A 23,884-nucleotide genomic window follows, 5' to 3' on the forward strand; every position below is an offset into this window, starting at 1 on the left:
GGGGAGTCTTCCATTCTCCAGTTCCCATCTGGATTGCTGCTGGACTGTCACTCTTTTTTTTTTATAGTAAATTGTTTTTTTTTAAATATGAAATTTATTGTCAAATTGGTTTCCATACAACACCCAGTGCTCATCCCAAAAGGTGCCCTCCTCAATACCCATCAACCACCCTCCCCTCCCTCCCACCCCCATCAACCCTCAGTTTGTTCTCAGTTTTTAAGAGTCTCTTATGCTTTGGCTCCCTCCCTCTCTAGCCTCTTTTTTTTTTTTTTCTTCCCCTCCCCCATGGACTTCTGTTAAGTTTCTCAGGATCCACATAAGAGTGAAACCATATGGTATCTGTCTTTCTCTGTATGACTTATTTCACTTAGCATAACACTCTCCAGTTCCATCCACGTTGCTACAAAAGGCCATATTTCATTCTTTCTCATTGCCATGTAGTATTCCATTGTGTATATAAACCACAATTTCTTTTTTTTCAATATATGAAATTTATTGTCAAATTGGTTTCCATACATCACCCAGTGCTCATCCCAAAAGTGCCCTCCTCAATACCCATCACCCACCCTCCCCGCCCTCCCACCCCCTATCAACCCTCAGTTTGTTCTCAGTTTTTAACAGTCTCTTATGCTTTGGCTCTCTCCCACTCTAACCTCTTTTTTTTTTTTTTCCTTCCCCTCCCCCATGGGTTTCTGTTAAGTTTCTCAAGATCCACATAAGAGTGAAACCATATGGTATCTGTCTTTCTCTGTATGGCTTATTTCACTTAGCATCACACTCTCCAGTTCCATCCACGTTGCTACAAAAGGCCATATTTCATTCTTTCTCATTGCCATTTGTATTCCATTGTGTATATAAACCACAATTTCTTTATCCATTCATCAGTTGATGGACATTTAGGCTCTTTCCATAATTTGGCTGTTGTTGAAACTGCTGCTGTAACCATTGGGGTACAAGTGCCCCTATGCATCAGCACTCCTGTATCCCTTTAGTAAATTCCTAGCAGTGCTATTGTTGGGTCATAGGATAGATCTATTTTTAATTTTTTGAGGAACCTCCACACTGTTTTTCAGAGCGGCTGCACCAGTTTGCATTCCCACCAACAGTGCAAGAGGGTTCCCGTTTCTCCACATTCTCGCCAGCATCTATAGTCTCCTGATTTGTTCATTTTAGCCACTCTGGCGTGAGGTGATCTGAGTGTGGTTTTGATTTGTATTTCCCTGATGAGGAGCGACGTTGAGCATCTTTTCATGTGCCGTTGGCCATCCAGATGTCTTCTTTAGAGAAGTGTCTATTCATGTTTTCTGCCCATTTCTTCGCTGGATTGTTTGTTTTTTGGGTGTGGCGTTTGGTGAGCTCTTATAGATTTTGGATACTAGCCCTTTGACTGATATGTCATTTGCAAATATCTTTTCCCATTCCATTGGTTGCCTTTTAGTTTTATTGATTGTTTCCTTTTCAGTGCAGAAGTTTTTTTATCTTCATGAGGTCCCAATAGTTCATTTTTGCTTTTAATTCCCTTGCCTTTGGGGATGTGTCAAGTAAGAAATTGCTGCGGCTGAGGTCAGAGAGGTTTTTTCCTGCTTGCTTCTCTAGGGTTTTGATGATTCCTGTCTCACATTCAGGTCCTTTATCCATTTTGAGTTTGTTTTTGTGAATGGTGTAAGAAAATGGTCTAGTTTCAATCTTCTGCATGTTGCTGTCCAGTTCTCCCAGCACCATTTGTTAAAGAGACTGTCTTTTTTCCATTGGATATTCTTTCCTGCTTTGTCAAAGATTAGTTGGCCATAGTTCTGTGGGTCTAGTTCTGGGGTTTCTATTCTATTCCATTGGTCTATGTGTCTGTTTTTGTGCCAATACCATGCTGGCTTGATGATTACAGCTTTGTAGTAGAGGCTAAAGTCTGGGATTGTGATGCCTCCTGCTTTGGTCTTCTTCTTCAAAATTACTTTGGCTATTTGGGGCCTTTTGTGGTTCCATACAAATTTTAGGATTGCTTGTTCTAGCATTATTACTCTCTTTGCCTCTTACCTGGTCTGGATCCCTTGCTGCCTCTTTTGTGGCTTATTCTGTTATTTTGATAGAGCACATAGTCCGATAGCTTAGTGAGCATTGTACCTTCACATTTGAGTAATAAATTGGTTGCCTGTAGAACTCTGGTTGAAAATTGTTTTCCCTCAGACTTCTATTTATTTTATTTTTATTATTATTCTTAATGTTTATTTTTGAGAGAGAGAGAGAGCGAGAGAGCGCACAAGCAGGGAAGGAGCAGAGAGAAAGGGAGACACAGAATCCAAAGCAAGCTCCAGGCTCTGAGCTGTCAGCACAGAGGCCGATATGGGGCTTGAACTCACAGACCATGAGATCATGACCTGGACGTTTAACCAACTGAGCCACCTAGGCGCCCCTTCCCTCACACTTTTAAAAGCATTGCTTTGTTGTCTTCTAGTTTCCACTGAGGCATTTAAACCATGCCATTCTTATTCCTGAACTTTGTGACCTCTTTAGTCCTCTCTGGAGCTGTTAAGATCTTCTTTTTATATTTTCTGTTCTAAAATGTTACAGTGAGGTCCTCTCTTCAGCCATTGTGCTAGTACTCAGTGCACATTCTTAACATAGAGTTTATGTTGTTCATGTTTTGTAAAATTTATTTGATAATTTCATCCTCACTATTTTCCCTTTGTAGGTCTTTGACTAGTTGTGTGTTTGGTCTTTTGGATTGGTCCTCTAATTTTCTTACCTGTTTTTCCTGTTGTCTGTTTCTTGCTATTTTTGTTCTGCTTTCTGTAAAAGTCCCTCAGCTGTATCTTCCAACCTTTTTATTGAATTTTTTGTTTTAGCAGCGTTGTTACTTTCCAATACCTCTTTCTTATTGTCTGATTACGCTTTTTAAAAATTATTTTATTGAAAAAAATCTTATTCTTGTTCCATGCATATTTTTCTATATCTCTGAAGGTATTTTTTTTTTTTTTTTTGTAGATTAAAAAACTTTTGTCTATTCCTAGCATTCTATTTCCTGTTTTTATTCTAGTTTGTTTGGTTCACATATTTTTTTCCTTTTCTCTTTGGTCCTTTATATTAGAAGTTTTCCTTAAGTCCCTGATGATCATTTAAGAGTAGGACACCAAGGGCACCTGGGTGGCTCAGTAAGTTAAGTGTCTGGCTTTGGCTCAGGTCATGATCTCAATGGTTTGTGAGTTCGATCCCTGCATTGGGCTCTGTGCTTTGTGTGGAGCCTGCTTCAAATTCTCTGTGCTCCTCCTTCTCTTGTGCTCTCTCTCTCTCTCTCTCTTTCTCAAAAATGAATAAACATTAAAAAAAAAAGAGTAATTCATGTAAAATACATTAAAAACAGAATAAAGGTTCTGTGTATCTGAGTGGAACTTGTTAAAAGTGAGCCAGCTTTTCTGATGGGGACCATCACAGCTTTCATTCTCAGCAGCTGTTTTCTCAAGGACCATTCAGTGTTTTCAGATAAGAAGCCTCTCATCTCTTTCCTGTTGCACCAAATCCTGAGACTTTTCAAGGCATCTACAGGTTAGGTTGACTCACTCCTGCCTGGTGTCCCCTCTGCAGACCCTCACGTTTCACCTTCTAACCTCTCTGCCCATTTACCACTCCTTCCTATGCTTTCTGTCTTCATATAGTATGGAGTTTGGTGTCTCTTGTGTTTTCCTATTGTTTTAAGGTGACTTCTGAGAGAAAGACGTGAAACATCTTTCTACCCACATTTTAAAGTGATAAATCCCTTACTGAACTTTTTAATTCACAAATTTTTTCCATATACATTGTTAAAACTGCAGGGAATATGCTAATGTTTCTTCTACACAGGCATGTTGAGACCTAATTAATTGTTAATGTATTTATGTAGATGAAATCCTTGTGTAAGTATTAAGTGGCATACTGTTTTCCAGAGAGCATAGAAAGAATGGTATAAATATTTTAATTTTTTTTTAACATTTATTTATTTTTGAGACAGAGACAGAGCATGAACAGGGGAGGGGCAGAGAGAGAGGGAGACACAGAATCTGAAACAGGCTCCAGGCTCTGAGCTGTCAGCACAGAGCCCGACGCGGGGTTCGCACTCACGGACCGCGAGATCATGACCTGAGCCGAAGTTGGACGCTTAACCGACCAAGCCACCCAGGCGCCACAAATTTTTTTAATTAAAAAAAAGTTTATTTATTTTGAGAGAGAGTGAGAGAGAGCAGAGGAGGGGCAGAGAGAGAGAGAGAGAGAGAGAGAGAGAGAGAGAGAGAGAGAGAGAGAGATTGAGAGAGAATCCCAAGCAGACTCTACTGCCAGCACAGACCCCGATACGGAGCTTGAACTCATGAAAAATGAGATCATGAGCTGAGCCAAAATCAAGAGTTGGATTCCTAACTGACTGAGCCACCCAGGAGCCCCAAGAATGCTATATAGATTTTAAATTGCCTTTTGTGGTTTCTCTTTTAAAAAAAAACAAAGTTTCTCCTTTTCCCCCACCCCTTTTAACTTTAGATTTTGGCAGGCCAGTATTTGTTGTTCTCTTGTTGCCAATTCAGATATCAAGAATAAGACATCAGGAGGCAATTCATAATACGAAGCATGCTGAAGGTGGCCTTGTGAAAGTTGTTAGTTCTCATGATATTGAGGTGTGAAGTTTACTTTTAAAATAGACTGTTTTATTCCCTAACCTCATTTTAGTGTTCTTTTTCTTTTTGAGCATATGACCATGGTTTCTCCGTCCCAGTAACTTCAGTAAAATTTCCTACAGAGTAATCCCTTACAAATAAAAGACTATCTTCAAATAATTTAAACAGCCAAATAATGTTTTTGAGTAAATAGTACAGAATGCCTGTTTTAGAAAGTCCAGGTCTAGAGGAGTAAGAAAGCTGGAGAAGCCTGAGATGGTGCCATGTTATGGAAGAATGGTATTACACGCTATTTTAAAATTCCTTGACATGTGTGCCATTTTAGTATAAAGTTAAAAAGCTTCTTATCGGGGCACCTGGGTGGCGCAGTCGGTTAAGCGTCCGACTTCAGCCAGGTCACGATCTCGCGGTCCGTGAGTTCGAGCCCCGCGTCGGGCTCTAGGCTGATGGCTCAGAGCCTGGAGCCTGTTTCAGATTCTGTGTCTCCCTCTCTCTCTGCCCCTCCCCCGTTCATGCTCTGTCTCTCTCTGTCCCAAAATAAATAAACGTTGAAAAAAAAAAAAAGCTTCTTATCTTTTAAACTTTTAGCCACTTAGCAATTACTTTTTTTAATTGATTTGATTTGCTCAGTCTCACTCAAAAGTTAATGCAATGTGCTTTACAGCATAGCATGGCAAGTAGAGCACCAGGAATTCTAGCAGTGCCGAGCAAGTTACTTAATGTTTCATTGTCCGCTTCTGTAGAATGGAGTTAAGAAGGTGTCCCTATGGGGATTACATGAGAGAATATGTGAAGTCCTCTGCACAGGGCTTGGCTCCATTAATGTTAGTTCCTTCTGTTGAGGTATGTAAAGCATCTAGCTCAGTGCCTTTTCCATCTACTTTCCTCCTACTTATTCAGGATGTTCTGCTGAATCAAAACTAACAGTAGGAAGTTATATAATTCAGATCCTTTCTTCTGATTCTTAGAAGATTTAATTTGGAGATAGTTTTGGTGAATTCAAAAACCTACTGCCACTAAGGTAGTATCTATTTATGCTCAGAGCTTTCTAAAAAAGTTAATCCTGTCTGTGGTGAATTAGCAACCTATTAAAACAACAGTACATTGCTGGAGGGAATTCCAAATTTTTGCAATAATTTTTTTTGCCAAGCTACTCAGGCTTTGGGTATTACCTAGGGGAATTTATAAATACGTCAAGTCTTGATAGATTCTTCCTTTTTATGCTAATGTACTATAAATATGCTGGGCTCATCCTGCCTGTGGGACATATTTTGTCCAGGCTGTTCCTGGTATCACCAGCATCACGATTCTCCTGGACCTGACTAGCACTAGGGACCCACAGGACCAGTTCAGCTCTGCCTTGACTTGCATTTCCCTCTATCACTGAGATCAATAAACTCTCTACTCTGACAAGTAGAAGGAGCAGGCTCATCAATTTTAATTTTGAAAATTGCCCACATGCTATTGTCATCAATTTGTCTGGGTTACCTTTGCAAAGATGGTGGACTCATCAATTTGAAACCCATTATGTCAGAGTTGGCCATTAGGGATTTCTAATTTTGCAATGAAATTATTTCCAGTAAAAGTCTAACTAGATATTCTAGCTGTATGAATGCTTATATGAGAGAATGGTAAAGAAAATAGAGAGTAAGGGATGGATCCATTTTGCATTATTCAGAAAATTATTCTATAATACAGTTTCTGAAATTAACCACCTTTGGTCAACATATAACAAAATGGGTAAAATTTGATTAGTTTCATCTGATAGAAAAATTATCATTTTATTAATGGGCAGTTTCTTGCATTTGGAAGACTAAATTTTGAGGGTAAATAATATATAGCTTTACAGATATATTTTTATTAAACCAAAAATCTCCACTTATGCTTTTTTAGTTAAAAAGTAGAAGGCTTAACATTCCAGGGATACAGTGGACTTAGATTTGAATTGCTTAAAATATTTTTTGTAAGATACTCTTTTTTAAACATATTATTAAACACACATAAAAGAATATTCACAACAAGAGTGTAAAATATAAAGAATAACACTAAAGCAGACCCCGATTTATCTACCACTCAGTTTAAGAAATAGAATACTAGTAATACATTAGATTCCCTATGTGCCCTATGCAATTCAGTTCATGTCCCTCCATCCACCAATTAACTATGGCAAAGTTTTGTATTTATTATTCTCCTGACTTACTGTAAAATTATTTTTTCAACATTTGTATTTATCTCTAAACAGTAAATGCTGAATTTTTTGTTTTTGAAACTTATATAAATGGAATAATTTCTCCTGATACTTTTTTAAAAAATTTTTTTAACGTTTATTTATTATTTTTGAGACAGAGCGAGACAGAGCATGAACGGGGGAGGGGCAGAGAGAGAGGGAGATACAGAATCGGAAGCAGGCTCCAGGCTCCGAGCCATCAGCCCAGAGCCCAACACGGGGCTCGAACCCACGGACCGCGAGATCGTGACCTGAGTCGAAGTCGGACGCTTAACCGACTGAGCCACCCAGGTGCCCCTCTCCTGATACTTTTAACAGTAGTGTTGGTGACATTCATCCATGTTGATGTATACAGATGTGGTTCATTCATTTTCATTTCTGTGTAGTATTCCATTGTATGACTGTCCCAATTTACTTATCTATTTTTCTCTTGATGGACATTTGGGTCATTGTTAGGTTTGGAGCTAGTACAAACATTGACTTCTTATACATGTCCTTTGTTGCACATGAGCAAAAGTGGAATTACTAAACCAATTGCTTAATTTCTGAATTTCACGAAAACTTCAATTTGCTTTTCTTTGAAATTAGGAGGATTTGAAAGGGCACCTGGGTGGCTCAGTTGGTTAAGCGACTAACTCTTGATCTCAGCCCAGATCTCGATCTCAAAATCATAAGTTCAAGTCCTGTGTTGGGCTCTGCACTGGGCATGAAGCTTACTTTAAAAAAAAAATGAATTTAAGGAAGATTTGAGAGAAATTATTTCAAATCAGTGGTTTGATAATATGGTATCAATTTTAGCAATTTTTCTAGGAAAAATGAATGAATTAAAGATAGTTGATTTATTCAGAAAAGTCAGGAAGTGAGGAATTCTAGACTATTTAGATACATTTAAACATGGATGTAGGGATATAGATATATAGATATGAGATAAAGACATAGTCAATTTCAGGAATCAGAATATAATCTTAATAATAATAATAGCTAATTTTTATTGAATATGTATTAACCCAAGATGATTGTCCTGGTACATACCAGTTGAATAATTGAATATAAGCCACTGCCTGGAAATGGTTTGTGTGTAGTGTGTATGTGTATGTGTGTGTGTGTGTGTGTGTGTGTGTGTGTGTGTGTGTGAGAGAGAGAGAGAGAGAGAGAGATTGTCTGAATATGAACAGTGAAAAAATTTCCTTCAGATTGCTTGATTTTTGGACAAAAAAAGCATTTTATATTCATTCAGCCTGCTTTGATCAGGACATCTTCTACCATCTGGAAATAAGATGGACTGTAAGATGCTGAATTAATTTTTTTCACTGTGATATTTGAATTTCTACAAATTCAAGGAAAAGTGAGTCAATAATGGCTGTTGTGTCAAGTTTACAATTAGTGTTTATTGCCAATGCTTTCCTTTCTATATATCTGGAAGTGTTTTACAAATGAATTTATGTGAATTTCTCATACAATGTCCTCTCTTCTGAAAAATCCTTGCTTTACAACTATCTAAAATTTGCTCACTTTTTAAAAAAGTTTATTTATTTATTTTGAGGGAGAGAAAGCACGCACATACACGTGTGCACATGCAAGTGGGGGAGGGGCAGAGAGAGTGAAAGAAAGAATCCCAAATAGGCTCTGTGCTGTGACCATAGAGCCTGACTTGGGCCTTGATCCTGTAATCCATGAGATCATGGCCTGAGCCGAGATCAAGAGTTGTACACTTAACTCACTGAGCCACCCAGGCGCCACTAAAATTCGCTCACTTTTAGGATTTCCTCCTTTCCTCTGTACTTAAGATATTTATTTTTGCCCCTGCATGGGCCAGGCACCTATTTGTCTAAGTGCAGGAGATGTAGTAAGAAACTAGATCCAATCTTGCCCTCAAAGAACTTAGAGTTCAGTGAGAGAGAGAGAGGGATATGTGAACAGGCAATTCCTGGGCAATTTACTTTGATAGGATTAGTTAATCTTATAGTTAATCTTAAGAAGGGGGAAGGGAAAGCTTTCACTATTAAGATATTTTTAAAAACCTGTTCTTTGATTTAAAATAAATACTCAGTAAATTTAAGTACCTGTTTACTTACTCATTTTATAGGTAATTTTTAATACAGCTACTTTCAAAGCTTTCAGGATTTTTTTTATGATTTTTTTTTATGATTCTTCCTAAAGAGAATACCATTCTGTTTTCTTGTTTGGATTTCACAAAAAAGAAGAACTGCTTTTCTCATTGCTTCAAATATTTTTTTAATTCCATGAGTCATGACTTCTGGAAACTTCTTATTCAGAAAACATTTAGTAGTTCTTGATCACATCTTGTGATTATTTTAATGAACTCATAAGTATGGCATGACATTTAGAACCATGTAAACAACACATGGGACGGTGCCTTGAATCCACATATATTCATGCACTTAATAAATGTGGGTATTTTAATACTGGCTTGCTTCACTAAAAGAAAAAGCAGGTATACCACATGAGTAATCTCTGGTTACTAAATATCATTTACTGAGAGGTCAATCTAAGAGGGACTATAAAGTGTCCAGTAGACTTGGCCATGAGGAGAGCACTGTGCTAAGTGTCAAAGCAGTTTGGGGAGATGAAGAGTGGGCATTGAGTTGAAGAGTGAACAGTAGAGGAACAGAGAAGACAGGAAGTGTGGACCCTGTTGATTTCAATACATGAATGTGTAATAGGGTGACCATCTACCCACGACTGTGGGGTTTCCTTGGATTCAGGACTTTCAGGACACTCCCAGGCAAACAGGAGCATTAGGTTATTCTACATACTAGATTCTGTGCTGGGTTCTGAGGTTGTAAAAAATAAGAATGCAAAGAGAAAATTATTATATAATATGATAATTTAGGATATAAATTTAAGAGGCTGTGCAAACACAAAAGGGGACATGCCCTAGTTTGCAGATGTTGGTCAGAAAGAAGCCAAGGAGAAGATGAAATGAATTCAGTGAAACAGTAGGGGTTACCCCAACAAAAACCAGTGGGACAGAACATTTCAGGCAGAGAAAGAGTGCAGCAGTTGGTTTATAGAGAAATATAGGTAATTTTTTCCTTAAAGAGAAGGGGAAGTCACTAAAGGCTAAGGGAGCCCAGGTTCTTTACCACAGGGTTTGGTGATGTGGGAGATGTTAATGGAGATAAAGATGTAAAGGGAGATAAGTTTGCAGTGAGACTAGGGCGCTGCTGAGGGAAAGAAAGAAGAAAGGAGGTGCGATGTTTAAGAATGGGGAAATCACAAGTTTCTGAGATGGTCAAATGTGATCATATTAGATGGAAAAGATCTAGGAATTACAAAGCGCTAAAATAAATAGCTAATACTAACTGAATGCTTCCTTTGTTTCAGGCACAAGAGGTAGATACTATTACTATCTCCATTTTACAGCTGAGGAAACCGAGGCACAAAGAAGTTAACACTTACCAGCAGTTATGCAGTTCCTAAGAGGCAGAAGCCAGAACTTTATAGATTCTATGGAACCCTTCAGTATATCTGCATTTAATATATTTCCACATGTGATTTCACCTGACATTCACAACCACCTCTTGTGGTATTTTTATCTCCAGTTGAGGGGACAGTAACAAAGGTAGAAACTTGTCCCGAGCCCCATGGATAATCAAGATATATGGTTAGGCAATATGTAGAAAAGAACAACCAAAGACACTGTAAATTGCTGAAACTTTTCTTTTCCCCACATTACATACTTTCCCAACCTTAAAATAAAAGAATATGATCCTGCCCTCTCCATACTCCAGAAATATTGTAGCCATTCGCTTGTATTTGTGTTTTTTTTTAATTCAAATGCACTTCCCCCTTAAAGTCATAAATATCATTTCTTAATTCCTAACCAAGTTGCAAGATTACTAATATTGGCCCTAGACTTTAAATGCCCTTACGAACCTCTGAACTCCGGTTGCCCTCTGAGTCCTGAGTTTTGGGGAAGTGGTAGTGACTCTTTGGAACTTTGTTTGACTAGCAATCAACTAGCAAAGCTTTGACTGTTGTGGTGGGAAAGAAGTCTACAGAAGTCTTGAGGTGATACTCCCAGAGTTTCAGCAGAATTGGTTGATAAAAGTTGGGGTTGACTCTCCCATCAAGGGCAGACAAGGGCCCCAATAGCAAGAGTTGGTTTGTATATTTTGGATATTCACAGATCAGAGGGTTTCTGTTTAAATTGTTACCAGTTTTGATTTTGGATAATTTCTGCATTTACAGATGGAATGAGAGACAATGCAAAGTTAAGGAACATTGTCCCCATTTTTTGCTAGTTAATGATTGAGCCAGGACTAGAGTTAAATCTCTACCCCCTTAACCTATTGCCCCAGTGGGATTAAAAGCCAGTGAGGCTTTACCTCCAATATACTGATTTGCCAGTACATCTCTTATGGATGGCAGCTGTTTAAGTACTCAGAATGCTTCCCCAGAAGGCTCACAGACCTGGAGTTTCCATCAGTGAAACTCTCTAATGTTGTGACACACACAGCATTCCCTCACCCTCTCATTAAATGGCTCTAGTATGTTAGGCATTATCCTAAACCCTTTCAGACTCAGTGGTGAATATGACAGACACAGTCTCTGTCCTCATGGTGCTTAAGGGGAGATGGCCATAAAACAATTACACCAAGTGTTTCATTACATTTGTGTGATAAATGGTATGTAGGGTAAGTATTGGATACTATGTGAATGGAACAAGTACCCTAACCTAAATCCAGGGTGAAAGAATGCTTCCTTGAGGAAGTATGATTCAGGCTGATTCCCAAAAGGAAGTAGGAGTTTGCCAAGTCTTATGGAATGAATTGTCTCTCTCCAAATTCATATGTTGAAATCCTAACCCCCAGTACCTTAGAATGTGACTGTATTTGAAGATAGAATCTTTAAAGAGGTAACTTAGGTTAAATAAGGTCATTAGGGAGGACCCTAACCCAACATGACTAATGTCCTTATAAAAATAAATGAAGACACAGATACACACAAAGGGAGGGCCAAGTGAAGACACAAGGAGAAGATAGCCCTCTACAAGCCTTGAGAGAAGCTTCAGAAGAAACCAACTCTATAGACAGCTTGATCTTGGACTTCTAGCCTTTGCAGTTGTGAGAAAATAAATTTCTGTTCTTTAAGCTACCCAGTGTGTGGCACTTTGGTATGGCAGCCCTAGTAGACTGATACATCAGTAAAAAGTAGAGGTATGAGTGCTCCAGGTAGAGAGAATGACAGACTCAGAGAGTTGTAGTTGGCTAGTTTACTATCTAGTGTTGTAAAAGATAATAATAGGGGTACCTGGGTGGCTCAGTTGGTTGAGCGCCCAACTCTTGACTTCAGCTCAGGTCATGATCTCAGGGTTGTGGGATTGAACCCTGCACTGGGCTCCATGCCGAGCATGGAGCCTGCTTGAGATTCTCTCTCTTCCTCTTTTCACCCCTCCCCCACTCATGCTTGGGTGAGTGTGTGCTCTTTCCCTCTCTCTCAAATTAAAAAAAAAATAATTTGGGTATGTAAAATTATGTTTATTAATGGCCCCATCTTCCAACATTATCATGTGTTCACCTATTTCTAAAGTACATTATACGTTCATGGGGTTCTTTTGCCTAGAAGGGTCTTTCTCTGCCTTCCTGGCCCTGAAAATCCAATGCATAGTTCAAAATAACTGAAATCTTACGTACATGATACCTTTGACCACTCAGGCCCCTACTTGTCTATACTTTTTTACTGATTGTGTATGCCGGTGGTGCTCAGACTTTTTGGTCTCAAAACCCCTTACACTCTAAAAAATTATTGAGGACCCCAAAGAGTTTGTATTTATGTGAATTATCAATAATTACTATATAAGAAGTTAAAACTGAGAAATTTTTAAAAAATATATTTTTAAATGTTTACTTTTGAGAGAGACAGAGACAGAGCACGAGTGGGGGAGGGACAGAGAGGGAACCACAGAATTTGAAGCAGGCTCTAGGCTCTGAATTGTCAGCACGGAGCCTGACATGGGGCTCGAACTCACAAACTGTGAGATCATGACCTGAGCCAAAGTTGGACGCTCAACTGACTGCACCACCAGGATGCCTCAAAAATATTTATTTAAATTAAAACAATTTACCTATTACATATTAACATAAAACATTCTTATGATAAATAAGCATTTCACAAAGCAAAAAAAAATAGATTATTGCCGTTTTACATATTTCAAATCTCTTGAATTATGTCTGTCTTACTAGGAAATTGCTGGATTCTTACACCTGTTTCTGCATTCAAACAGTTACAATATGTTGTTTTGATTGAGGTATGGAGAAATTAAGGCCTCACAAAGATATGTAGTGGGAAAAAGCAGGGATATTTTAGTAGCCTGTCCAGAAAACTGTGAAGATTCTTCTTTGATACTATACCAAGACTTGGCAAGTGGCCATTTTTTAAACACAAGCTGTGTGGCTTAAAACAACAGAAATTTATTCTCTCACAGTTCTGAAGGCTAGAAGTCTGAAATCAAGGTGTCAGCTGGGCCACAGTCTCTCCAAAGACTCAGCGGGACATTTGTTCCTTACCTCTTATAGCTTCTGGTGTTTGTCTCCCTTAATCTTCACATGACCTTCTCCTCTGCTTGTCTCTGTGTCTTCTTTTCTGTCTCTTATAAGGACACTTGTCATTGGATTTAAGCCTCACCTGGATAATATAAATTATCTTGTGTTCCATTTGGGACACCACCATTCAACCCACTATAGTCATCTTATATTTTGAATGGATCTTTGATGCAGGCATGATTTTGTAACTTCATGTATTAGTCTTTTGAAAAATACTGGTTCACTAATGTATGCAGATTTTCCAAATGTTGACACATTTTATTTAACAATATTTTTAAAAATCATATTTATTAATATCACTAAGTGCGTCAGAAAAATCTTTCAGTGGAAGGAAGCAGGCAAACTCAAGGGGGAAGAAACATATTTTCCAATACTCTTAATTTCACTTTAAAGGTTGAATTCTGTCAATGCCAACAAACACACTGAGTTGTTTTCCTTGATGTGACAGGCTTACTTTGTTCATTTTCAAGAAAATGTCTGCCAAATACCCAAGCTTGGCAAATATTGTCATTTGTCAGTCATCCTTTTCAGTAAAAATTGTGTTCTATATAAAGCAGCTACTTCAGCTTTTAACTCAATTACACAAGGAAGGACTTTCCCTCCAGACAATCATTAGAGTTTGGTATACAGCAGAAGTCCTTTATGCATACTTCCCATTTTGTCACACAAGAGTATTAAAAACTAATGTACTCAAAGGTCAAGATTTAATAAAATTTTTATTGCTTTTTCAAGGATATCCTTAAGTGAACTTGATTTTTTCCCCCCTCTTTTTAAACTGCAAGTGAGTAATGGTGAGGAAAATAATGAGTAGTAAAGCAGTGAGTCTGCCTTGTTTCATGCCAGGGCACCAGCAGTTCTAGCTACTATTACTTTTGCACCATCAGTGCAAATCAGTGAAAAACGCAAATAACATCTTATTATGAAAATAGACCTCACAGACCACCCCCCCCAATAGGGTCATAGGGCCTTCCATGGATCCACGGACTATATTTTGAAAACTGCTCGTGTATACTATTCATTTTAGACCTAGATCACCATAGACTGATTAAATTTATAACATATATATATTTCTTTTTTTAAACATTTTTATTTTATTATTTTTTAAAAAGCTTATCTATTTATTTTGAGAGAGAGAGGGAGCAGAAAGAGATGGGGAGAAAGAGAGAATCCCAAGCAGGGTCCACACCCAGCAAGGAGCCTGATGTGGAGCTCAGTCTCCCGCCCATGAGATCATAACCTGAGCCAAAACCAAGAGTCGGACACTTTACCTACCGACGGAGCCACCCAGGTGCCCCTGTTAACATGTGTGTGTATCTTGTTATTTGACTGTTTCCTTAGAAATTAAATATATGTATGTATCTAAAAATAAAAATTAAAAAAAAAAACAAATAATATAGGAAGGCTTGTAATGAAAAACAAACACTCCCCCACCTCACCAGTCCTCTGAAGCAAACACTGTTTTAAGGAAAGAAACCTTTTTATTATAGCAAATTTCAACATATACAAAAGTAATCTGAAGTATAATTAGCCATTATAAACATGTTTCCCACTTTCAACAGTTACATACTTACAGCTAAATCTCATTCAGCTAATCACCCTCTCTTCCTGTCTCTACAGTGAAGCAAATCTGTGACATCAGGTCATTTCATCCTTAAATATTTCAGCAGTATGTCTAAAATACAGACTCTTTTCAGAAACATAACAGAAACATTGTATCTTAAAAAACAATTATTTCTTAATGTCATTAGATATCCAGTCATATTTAAATTTCCCTAGTTACCTCATAATTTTTTCAGTTTGTTTAATCCAATTGAGATTAAAATAATATCTATATAATTGGTAGTTGATATATCTTTTCAGTCTTTTAATCTAAGTGTTTCTTGCCTTTCGTTTTTCCCTTACAGCTTACATCATGAAGAAACAAGGTCATTTGTCCTATATAATTTCCCACTAAATTTTGCTGATTGTATCCCTAAAATGTCATTTATCATGTATCTCTAGCCCTTGTATTTCTTATAAATTGGAAGTTACAAGTAGAAACTTGATGAGATTTGGGTTCAAATTTTTTGGCGAGAATCCTCTGTGAGTGGTGATATGTTTTTCTATCAGGATTCATAAAAAATGTCTGGTTGGCTGTACTTTTGTAAGGTGAACAGTCATTGATGATCATTGCCTAGATGCATTAACTTGTTAGAGGTTGCAAAATGGTCATATTCTAATTATGTTCTGCTTTATTCATTAGCTAGAATTATTCTATAAAAAGCAGCTTCCCCTCATCGACTATTTGGTTACCTTGGGGTGAAATTTGTATTGGAAAGGCAGTATAAAGGTTCCATTCTTACCATTGATTTACCAGTTAAAAGAGAAAAAAAAAAGATTTAGTTCCTTAATATCACTCATAGGTAATCCATGAGGTTTGTTTTGTATTTTTTAGTGTTTTTGTAAACTCCTGTATTTAACATTCACGTGTTTTAGTTCACCATAGTCATTAATTCTTTTTTATGCTTGATTTTTCCATCTTTAGTTAGCTCTGAATTGGCCCTGAGGACTTTGACATGACTATAGTACTCACTGATACCATACCAGAAGTAAGGAAGTTAAGACATTCCAGACTCATTTTGTGTATTTCCCGACCCAGATCTGCAATCTGCTGATCCTGTAAGGAGCCCTGGTTCATTTTAGTGGAAAATGTCTAGAGACCACTATCTAGGTGCTGTTGGTGCTCATTTCTCTGAGATGATTGATATTAGGTCTTTTCTGCATCAAACCTGGGTAATACATATATGCATATATTTTAAAAGTAAAATACAAAATATATTCATAATGTTATTTCCAAGTGAAATTCAGTACTATAGATTTTTTGTGTTTTGGGTTTTTAAAAAACCAATCTCTTCTATATATCTCCTCTCTCTCACATCAAAATCCTTGGTTTTTAAAGACACAAAGATAATTACTCATTTTATTTATCCCACAACACAAACACAGTCTCAGAATAATAATACCATTACCAACATATGATTGCTTGGATACAGTTTAAGATTTTTTTTTAATGTTTATTTATTTTTGAGAGAGAGAGAGAGAGAATGAGAATGAGCGGGGGAAGGGCAGAGAGAGAGGGAGACCCAAAATCCGAAGCAGGGTCTAGGCTCTGAGCTGCCAGCACAGAGCCCTATGCAGGGCTTGAACTTATAAACTATAAGATTGTGACCTGAGCCAAAGTTCGATGCTTGATCGACTGAGCCACCCAGGCTCCCCGAGTTTAAGATTTTCTTTACAGTTCTTTTTTGTCTTTGGGATTTATCCCACCAGGAATACACAGCTGACCCTTGAACAACATGGGTTCAAACTGCACAGGTCACTTATATGCAGATTTTTTTCAATAAATACAGTACTTGTGCTTTTTTAAATAACATTTTTTTCTCTAGCTTACTTTATTGAAAGAATATAGTATATAGTACACATAACATACAAAATAAGTGTTAATTAGCTGTTACCAGTTAGGCAATTACCAAGTCAACAGTAGCTTATTAGTAGTTAAGTTTTTGAGGAGTCTAAAGTTATACATGGATTTTCAACTGCAGAATGGGGGCTATTGGTGTCCCCAACCCCCAGCATTGTTTGGGAGTCAGCTGTACTTTGTTTTGAAGTGACTTAAAATAATTCCTCTAATCAATTTGGTTAGGTCTATTTAACTTTGAGAAAGAGCCATTTTTATTTTTAATCTTTTCTGCTTTTAGTTCCTATTATATTTCCCTCCATGTATGTAAATAATAAACTTTATGTTTTTCTTTCTTGACTTTTGTTAACTTTGCACATTATCTTTGAAAAAATAATTAGAATACATGACATCTGAGCTCTCATAGCATCTTCCCTCCCCCTCACTGTAGTAAATATAATTTATACTTAATAACCTTTGTTTCTTGTTCTGTCAATGATACACGGGGGGATTGAAAATTTCATCTTATACACTTGATATACTGTACATAGAGCCCAGTAGAGAGCAGTACACATACTAGGTAATTAATACTTGCTGAATTAAATTGAAATTTGTTTTAGTTAGAGAGAGAGAGAGCGTGCGCACGTGTGAGTGGGGGAGGTGGCAGAGGGAGAGAGAGAGAAAGAGAGACTTAAACAGGCTCCACACTCAGCGCAGAGCCTGACATGGGACTCAATCCCATGACCCTGGTATAATAAAGTGAGCCGAAATCAAGAGTTGGATAGGGCGCCTGAGTGGCTCAGTCAGTTAAGTGTCTGACTTCGGCTCAGGTCATGATCTTGCAATTGGTGAGTTTGAACTCAGAGCCTGGAGCCTGCTTCAGATTCTGTGTCTCCCTGTCTCTCTCTGCCCCTCCCTCCCTCGTGCTGTCTCTCTCAAAAATAAATAAACCTTAAAAAATTAAAATAAGAAAAAAAGAGGTGGACACTCAACTGACTGAGCCACCCAGGTGCCCCTAAATTGAATTTTTATTATACTGTTTGCCAAATAAAATGTTAGTCATCAATTACTGGAGACACTAGTTAAATCAATTAGTAATTTATAAATCATGGTATCAGATCAAGGATTTAGAATCAAGAACAGTTGTCTTTCTCTTCTTCCCTTTTTCCCTTTATCTGTAAATTATTTTGGTTGTCACGTCATCTTTTTTGTGTTTCTGTTATTCTCATTAAAAGATATAAGTATTTTGATACAAATTTGATATGACTAGAGAAAAATTATAAAGGAAGAGAGCTTGTGAGTGTTTTAATGAAGTTAATGGTAAACCCACATTAAAATCTTTAGAAAGGAAATACATATGAATGAAGCTGTTAGTGCTAAGCTCTGGGACCCAAACTGGAAAAAAAAAATCACCTATTTATGACATAGTGTATTGAATCATGAAAATACACTGGAAAATAATTTTCCCCCTTAGCATACAAAAGAATGCATAAAAAATGTTCTTGTAATCTGTGTCTCCATTAATGGAATCTGAATTAGGCAGTCTTTTAAAAAGAAATATGTGTAATTAATCATGGATTAAAAATTAGTAACCAGATCATATAAATCATTTGAGGCAAATTTAAACCCAAAGGCTTATTTCAAATTCCAGTGTCAAATAAAATTACTCAGCACATCATTAATAGATGATTTTCTGCATACAAGATTAATAGAAAAGATATGACTTCTGAGAGTTGAGAAAGGATTCAATTGGATGTCAAATTCAAAGATTTTATTTCCTTTCTAAGATAAATAACCCCTAATTGTTGTTTATTGAATTTTATTTTCTCTGGCCCATTGCTGTATAGGGCTTCAATGTAATTATATCATAGGTCATTAATTCTCTTTTATAGAGTTAGGTCTCTTCACTATAACATTAATATTTATGTAAACCAACATGGATTTAAACAAAAGAGGGGCGCCTGGATGGCTCAGTCGGTTGAGGGTCCAACTTCGGCTCAGGTCATGATCTCATGGTCCATGAGTTCAAGCCCCGCGTCGGGCTCTGTGCTGACAGCTCAGAGCCTGGAGCCTGTTTCAGATTCTGTGTCTCCCTGTCTCTCTGACCCTCCCCTGTTCATGCTGTCTCTCCCTGTCTCAAAAATAAAATAAACATTAAAAAAATTTTTTTTTTAAATAGACACAAGATATATAAGAACTATTATATGTAAGAATTATATGGAATTTGGGATTCAGAAAATAACATTTAAAAGTTGTATTATCAGAAATTACACTTATCAGTCTTTCTTTTTAAGTTTCAGGCGCCTTTATATTTCAGTAAATGTATAGTCCCGGGGTGTACTTAAACGTCTACTGTGTCCCTTTATTATATAGTTCATTTGTCATTATGTCTTTATTTAAAAAATTTTTTTTTACATTTATTTTTCAGAGACAGAGTGCAAGCAGGGGAGGGGCAGAGAGAGGAGACACAGAATCCAAAACAGACTTCAGTCTCTGAGCAAGCTGTCAGCACAGAGTCTGACGTAGGGCTCAAACCCACTAACCGTGAGATCATGACCTGAGCCGAGGTCAGACACTCAACCGACTGAGCCACTCAGGTGTCCCAGTCATTATATCTTTAATAGTGCATTATGTTGTGTTCCTGCTTCAACTTTGTTTCTTAGTCAGTATATCTCAGTACAATGGAATCAAGTTTATTTCTAAAAGTTATCTGCCATCTCAAAATTCCAGAGACAAAGTCTGAGAAAACAGTGAAAGTTTCATATTAACCTACTCTAGAATATTAGCAGTGGGTTTTTTCTTGGAAACTCATTGACTTTTCAAAGCCGTTTTATTATACATGGGTAAGTTGTCATTATAGAAAGGTGATGTAGCATAGTGGTTAACAGCATGTACTATGGAACTAAAGTAGCCAGATTCTAATCCCTGATCTGCCAGTTAGTAGCAAGTGACATTGAGCAAAGTGATTTGGCTTTGTAAGTGTTTCTTCACCTGTAAAATGGGGATGATAGTTGTGCATAGCTCATAAGCTTACTGTGAATATCAGTATATGTAAAAGTGATATATGACTGTTAGCTATTATTATTTTGACTCATACTATTAACATTATTATTAAGAACATAGCTCATAAGCTTACTGTGAATATCAGTATATGTAAAAGTGATATATGACTGTTAGCTATTATTATTTTGACTCATACTATTAAGAACATTATTATTAAGAACATAGCTCATAAACTTACTGTGAATATTAGTATATATAAAAGTGATATATGACTGTTAGCTATTATTATTTTGACTCATACTATTAAGAACATTATTGGGGTGCCTGGGTGGCTCAGTTTGTTGAGCAACTGACTCTTGATTTCACCTCAGGTCATGATCTCATGGTTTGTGAGTTTGAGCCCCACATCCAGGTTCTGCACTAACAGTGCAGAGCCTCCTTAGGATTCTCTCTCTCCCTCTGTCTCTACCTGCTTCTGTCTCTCCCCCTCAAAAAGACAAAAATGAACATTAGCAATTACTGTCAAGGATGCAAATAGGTCTAGTTATTTCCTATTAGTGTTCAGAAATGTGTTTATAACTTTCATCAGGAAACTGTAATATTACCTATTTATGTGATTTTTAAAGGGTTTTAGACATGCTAGAGTCAAATATATTCGCATAAAAACACATCTCCAATTCTATAATGGAAGCCAAGAGGATTCATATGTAGAAATTTATATTAATCTTTTTCCTTCAATAAATATTATGTGGTTGATCCGTGTAAGAATATCCTAAGGACCCTGGAAATAGTAGGGTGAATCACATATGGATCTTGCTGACAATTATTGACTAATAGAGGAGAAACAATAAATAACTCTGAGGTAGAAAGAAAGAGGTACAGATAAAATTCTCCTAAGGGCTTACAGGAAAGAGAGATTCCCCACTGAAAGATTGAGAAAAACGTTTGAAGGAGCTTGTATTTGAACAATGCCATGAAACAAGAGCAGGACTTATATAAGTAGAGAAATGAAGTTCTGTGTTACATGTAAATAAAGGAAAGGGCTTGTTTTGCTTGGAGAATGGGAGGCATAAAGGGGAAGTAGGTTATATGATAGTCAGATACGTAGGATCTAGGAGGCTAGGCTGAGAAGATCTCATTCAGTCATCAGTGGGATATTGTTAAGGCATTTTTCACAAAATTAAAGTGAGATTCACATAACATAAAATTAACCATTTAAAATGACCAATTCAGTGACATTTAGTATATTTACAGTGTTGTGCCACCAGTACTTCTGTCTAGTTTAAAACATTTTCTTAACCCGAGTTAAACCCCATGTCCATTAAGCAGTAATTTCCCATTCCCTCATCCCTCCTGGCCCTGGCAACTACCAATCTGCATTCTATTTTTGTAGATCTACCTATTCCAAGTAGTGGATTTATTCAGGATGTGACTTCTTGTGACAGGCCTCATTTACTTAGCATAATGTTTTTGAGGTTCATCCATATTGTAGCATGTGTCAGTACTTCACTCCTTTTTATGATTGAATAATAATCTGTTGAATATATATACCACAATTTGTCTACCCATTCATCCATTGATGGATATTTGGTTGTTTCCATCCTTTGGCTATTGTAAATAGTACAGCTGTTAACATGCACATGTAAATATTTATTTGGGCACAGGTATTCAGTCCTTCTGGGTATATATCTAGGTGTGGAATTGCCAGGTCATATGGTAATTCTGTGTTTAGCTTTTTTGAGGAACTGACAAACTGTTTTCCACAGTAACTGCACCGTTTTACGTTCCTACCAACAATATACAAGGGCTCCAGTTTCTTAACATTCTTGCCAACACTTTGTTTCCACTTTTTAAAAATTACCATCCTAGTGTGTGTGACATGGTATCTCTTTGTGGTTTTAATTTGCATTTTCCTGATGACTAATGATGTTGAGCATCTTTTCATATGCTTCTTAGCCATTTATATATTTTCTTTGTAGAAATGTCTATTTAGGTCCTTTGCCGATTTTTTAATTGTTATTCATCTTTTTTTTTTTTAAATGTCTATTTATTTTTGAGAGAGAGAGAAAGTATGAGTGGGGAAGGGGCAGAGAGAGAGAGGGACACAGATTCTGAAGCAGGCTCCAGGCTCTGAGCTGTCAGCACAGAGCCCGACATGGGACTCAAACCCACAAACTGTGAGATCATGACCTGAGCCCAAGTCGGATGCTAAACCAACTGAACCACCCAGGCACCCTTGTTATTTATCTTTTTGTTATTGAATTGTAGGAGTTCTTTATATATTCTGTATACTAGACTCATCAAACATATGATTTGCAAATATTTTCTCCCACACCATAGGTTGTCTTTTCACTTTCTTGATAATGATCTTTGATTCACAAAGGTTTTTTTTTTAAGTTTATTTATTTTGAGAGGGAGAGAGAGAGAAAGAGTGGAGGAGGGGCAGAGAGAGAGGGGGAGAGAGAGAATTTGCACTGTCAGCACAGAGCCCAATGCAGGGCTCAAATGAATGAACCGTGAGATCATGACCTGAGCCAAAACCAAGAGTTGGATGCTCAACCAACTGAGCCACCCAGGTGGCTCACAAAGGTTTTAATTTTTAATTTTAATTTTTTATGAAGTTCAATTTATCTATTTTGTTGTTGTTGCTCATGCTTTTAGGGTCATATCTGAGAATCCACTGCCAAATCCAAGTTCATGAATATTCATCTCTATGTTTTATATAAGATTTTTATAACTTTGGCTCTTATATTTAGGTCATCGATCCATCTTGAGTTAGTTTTTATATAGAGTGTGAATTCCTTCATTTTGTCATTTTGAAGGGATAAAAGGAATTAATGAGGTAGAAAAATTAAAATTAAAAAATTAAAGTTAAAAAATTAAAAACACACACACACGAAAAAAAAAATCGAAAAATGATGCTAGATCCTAGGTGTGTTTTGGTCTGGGTGTTGAAAGTGGTTTGACAGATTAGAGAAAAAAAGTGGGGGGAAAAAGAAAAAAAAAAAGGAAGTCGTTTGAGAATTTGAAAAAATGGATACACTGAAGTACACTAAAATGAGATGATGGGAGTAAAATAGAATTTGAAAAAATTTACACAAAAGTAAAGAATATAGTAGGAAAAAAATTAAAGAAAAACATTTTTAATAAAAATTAAAAATAAAAATGATTTTTTTCTCTTTCTATATTCAAGAAAAAGAAACAAAAAAGAGAAAAAAGAGAAAAAAAGAAGTTGTTTGAAAATTTGAAAAAGTGAATACACTGTAGTAGACTAAAATAAAATGATGGAAGTAAAATAGAGTTTGAAAACATTTACATAAAAGCAAAAAATATAGTAAAAAAATTAAAGAAAAATATTTTTAATAGAAATTGAAAGTAAAAATGAAGTTTTTCACTTTCTGCATTCAAGAAAAAGAAAAAAAAAGAGAAAAAAGAAAAAGAAAAAAGAAAACAAAGAAATTGTTTGAAAATTTGAAAAGGTGAATACACTGAAGTAGACTAAAATAGAGTGATGGAAGTAAGATAGAATTTGAAAAAATTTACACAAAAGTGAAAAATATAGTAAAAAAATTAAAGAAAAATATATTTAATAAAAATTCAAAATAAAAATGATTTTTTTCTCTTTCTGCTGAATTCTGTGGTTCAGGTTGTGCAGATTGTTGTGTTAATCCTCCAATCAGTTTTCTAGGTGTGTAGGATGGTTTAGTGTTGGTCTGGCTATATTTCATGGACGCGAGACACACAAAAAACTTCCATGCTGTTCTACCATCTTGGCTCTTCCCCAATTTTTATATAGAGTGTGAAGTAGGAATCCAACTTCATTTTTTTTTTTTTTTTTTTGCATGTGGATACCCGGGTGGCCAACCACTCTATGAAGAGACTGCCTTTTCCCCATTGAATGATCTTAGCATCCTTGTTGAAAATTACTTGGCCATGAATTATAGGCTTATTTATGGACTCAATTCTATCCCACTGGTTTATAGGCTTATCTTTGTGCTTGTTACCATACTATTTT

The sequence above is a fragment of the Felis catus genome, chromosome F2 (genome assembly GCF_018350175.1).
Source record: "Felis catus isolate Fca126 chromosome F2, F.catus_Fca126_mat1.0, whole genome shotgun sequence".
NCBI classification, from domain to species: Eukaryota; Metazoa; Chordata; class Mammalia; order Carnivora; family Felidae; genus Felis; species Felis catus.